The 4,155-nt window shown below is 33.3% G+C and overlaps 1 long non-coding RNA gene across 1 annotated transcript; it reads right to left on the reverse strand.

The window, feature by feature from the left end:
* Positions 1–1,872: 1,872 nt before the first annotated feature.
* Positions 1,873–3,087, reverse strand: LOC127073733 (uncharacterized). Its single transcript, XR_007785842.1, has 2 exons — positions 2,647–3,087; positions 1,873–2,247 (listed from the first exon to the last, which is right to left on the reverse strand). It is a non-coding gene; the product is annotated as an uncharacterized LOC127073733 (long non-coding RNA).
* Positions 3,088–4,155: the final 1,068 nt, after the last annotated feature.

Genomic DNA, 4,155 nt, shown 5'->3' on the forward strand with positions numbered 1-4,155 from the left:
CATATATCATAAAACAATGAAACTTTGTGCATGAATTTTCATATCATTGAATCAATTTCATTCGAATTTCTGAGTACTTAAGGTTCATATATATATATATATATATATATATATATATATATATATATATATATATATATATATATATATATATATATATATATTTGAATTTTACATTGAAAGAGAATATCATTTTCATTTTGGAATTTAATTCAAGAAACAATTTTTTTTCATTTCTATACAAGTGTGTATATTGCTTTTCGTCACAGTGTGTTGGTGAAAGGTGTTTGTAAATAGGAAGTGATGTATTTTATATTTTATGAAAAAGTACTTTGAATTGGGAAGATTCAAAGTCCACCACATGTTAGGTGCTTGTGAAATCAAGGAAATGATGTGTTTCTTTGTTGTGTTAGAAGATTGTAAGACAGGTCTTGGTGTAAGGCTTGTACAAAGATCTTAACATATTGAAAAATCTCTCATAGGATGTGAGGGGACTAGATGTGAGGGGACTAGATGTATCCTTGGTTGGAAAGGAGAATTAAGATATATATTTTTGCTCATTTACTTTTCTACATTTAAGGTTCATCAAAACCCTAATTGATAGGTACTCAGAGCCTTGGAGGTTGCACTTTGGTGTCTATTTCACATTAAAGTCTAGTACATTGATCTTGAGGGCAGTGAACCTTATGACTTGCTTTAAGGGGTATGAAAACCCTTGTGTGGCTTAAAGCATTGGTGTATTGCTAGTGATTGAGGCCTTTGGTTGTTTAACTTTGACTTAGCTAAACCCTAGTCCTCGGTTCATCATGATTGGTCTAAGGCATGCTTACATCTCATTACATGTTGTCATTTCATCCATTGGCTATCTGGGTCATCATCTGGTCCATGTTTCATTCATTGATCCCTTTGTGTGTCAAGGTTCATTTAAAATCATTTGGTCCAAGGATTCATTGCTTGTTTGGTCCAATCATTTCATAATCATTGAGGTTTCTTCATTCATTTGTGGTACTTGTTTTCAATTGGTTATTTTTGAAAAATGGTCACGTCAATCCACATTTTTGCATTGTTTCATTAGAACATTCACTTTAACTAGAAATTACATAGTGTGGCATAAGTTGACTGTCGGTCAACTGTTGATTTTTTGGTCAACCAATTGACCAAAGTCAACCACTTCTTTCCTTGAACCATTCTCAAGTCATTCACCTTCAATCCACGACCTTGATTCATCTCTAAATTCAAGCTAAGAATCATCCTACCTTACACAATTTTATCATAGGCCTTGAATTACCAATTTCACTACCATTATGCTACAACCGCCATGTCATGGTCTTTCATTTCATTCAAAAGCCAATGCTAGTTTCCATTTTCATGATATCATTTCTTACTTCCACATTTCGATATTTAACTTAAAGAAAAAGGCTAAGCTACATTACATATCATTCTAGGTCTTTCCATTCCCATTCACATGCTTTTATTTATAAACCAAAAAACACAATTTCAAGCCATGATAAAACGAGCATCCATTTGAAACCAATCAGTATACCATAAGTCATTTCCATTTAATCCATTCAAATTCCAATCTTAGCATTCAATAACCATTCCATTTTAATTCACTTCCATAAATTTCATTCATAACTTTCCATGACTATCATCTAAATTAAACTTACATTTTTCATACATATTACCGAAATAAGTATACTATATATACTTTCCATTCCATCATAAATCAATACAACTTTCAATTCATCTATATCCAAAATTTCCATCCCATCCTATATGCATTCAAGCTTTCAAACAATTAACAAAATGTAAGCCATTTCAGTTCTACGCACATTCAAACCATTACCATGAAGGATTGACCAATAGCATTCATTTAATAAATCATTCATTCATAACATTCATTTCCTTGTAATTTTACAACCAAATTCTAATCCTATACTAACCACTTACAATCTGAAATTTTAATACAAAACTAAAACATTCATCATTCAAATATCATACATCCGATCTCCATTAATCACAATACTTCTATCTACACATTCAAGTATAAATCATTCATAACATTCATATCATAATCCAATACAAAAAATACATATTCCATGACTCATTTAATTTTCCCTATTACCACTACAAACTCCACACCAAAGGCCAGCCTTAACCATTGGCCTTTAATCCCCAATGACTTTGATGTGAACTGCATGCGGCCGCCATCACCATGACATACCTCCAAGAGCCATGCATTTTCACCTGAAAGAGCAGAACCAGTCAGCTTTAAGGAAACCATTACATGATAGACTTTCAACTTGCAACGGTTAACCTAACAAGAATCCATTTCAAGTTAACGACATATGTTTCAATTAGAGAAAACGACTAACAAACAAGTAAATAATCCAACTAACCGATAACAAGGTTAATAACTTCTAACATTGAATCAATTAACTTCATCCGACTCTTTCAGTTTAACAACCTAATGACTCACACTTCATAACAGGTCAATAAATAGAAGTTAAACTCTCCATTCCATACACGAGTCCATGTTTCTAAACAGCATAGTTAGCATGATTTCAAGCAACCTAATCAACATGATTTCAAAGCAAGTAATTCGAATAGGATACATGAACAAAAGCTTAGAAAATTTGTTTTTACCTACAATATTCACATTGGAACCAAAGCGGGATGCGACATAATCAATGTCGAATATGCAGATTACAAAAGTCACCCAAAAACTCATAGCCACTGCAGACTTACCACACCAGATGACGGGAAACCGAGTTTGACAGAATCCTGCAGAATTTCCAAGAAATACTAACTCAAAAAAAAAATAACATTCCATTTTCATTTGAGTTTCAATTTCATTTAACATTCCATTTGAGTTTCAATTTGGATTTTAAATAACCTGTTCATTTCAACCCAACTCACACTAATCAACCAAATTGTGCAAGTGAGTTTCATTTGGAATTTAGAAGGAATTTCGTAACAGAATCCTAACTGTTTTGTGGATTTGGAGTGAATTTAGATTGAATTTCATTGGAATTTAAGTTGAGTTTCTAACTAATTTTGGAGAGAGAGATTATTATAAAAGCTAACCTCATTTTAGCTCAAAGGTTTTTCACTCCAATCTGTTACAAATTTCAGAAAGATTAAAGGGATCCAGGCTTGAATCGTGAACGCAACACTTTTCTTATAGTATTTCAAGCACTCTCGATTGTCTTAGAGTTCTGATGCAGGAATACCCAGGATAATTCAACCTTATCGAGTTTGCGCAAGACCGGCGAAAACTCGAATGCAGCGAAGAGCGTCTGGAATTATTTAGAGGATTTTCGGATTTTGTGTGTTGTATTCTGAATCCGGATTTATGCTTTTATAGGCCATGTTGATATTGTTTCACAAGGTAGCGACCCTTGGTGAAACAATGTCATTTTCCAATAATCATAATGGTTGGCCTGCAGCATGTTTCACCAACAGTTGCATGGTTTCACCTTTGTAACATCTCATTAAGAGTTACAATCTCCGAATTCAAAATTCAAAATTCAAAATTTAAAATTTAAAATTCAAAATTCATGAAGAGTTATCTCATGCATTTATTAGCATTAACTCACTTTCACCATTTGTCATTTTGGAACACACTTGTATTTAATAAATTACAACAATCCCCCACTTGTTCTAATAATGACAAATCCAATTCCAGAATATAGAAAGCCAAAGTGTTAATACAGTTAGGTATCTTTCGATTTGAACTTAACCTTAGTAAAGACAACGCAAAGCCTAATCGGAACGTTAGGTAGCTATGCTTTGAACCCTTATCCCATGTGATCAGACCGGCGTTGCTATACACACACTTTTAGAGGTTCTTCGCCTACATATCTCGCCTAGCACTATTTATGGCCATGTGCTTTTCCTGTTTTTCATGAACTTTTCATGAGAGAAACTCCAACTCTCACCTTAAGACGACACCATCTTGAAGTTCATATAGGCGAAGTTCAATTCGTATCTATTTCTTGAGATACATATCCTCCTTGATATAGAACTTCATTAAGAGTTTCTTTGAAAAATCAACCCTCAGTTTGTAATCATCAACATTATCGCGGAATGTTGCATAACCTTCCGAATCAACGACTTGTTGTTACCCATTGAATCTTAGGTTAAGATGTGTTA

The sequence above is a fragment of the Lathyrus oleraceus genome, chromosome 4, assembly GCF_024323335.1.
Source record: "Lathyrus oleraceus cultivar Zhongwan6 chromosome 4, CAAS_Psat_ZW6_1.0, whole genome shotgun sequence".
In the NCBI taxonomy this organism is placed as follows: domain Eukaryota; kingdom Viridiplantae; phylum Streptophyta; class Magnoliopsida; order Fabales; family Fabaceae; genus Lathyrus; species Lathyrus oleraceus.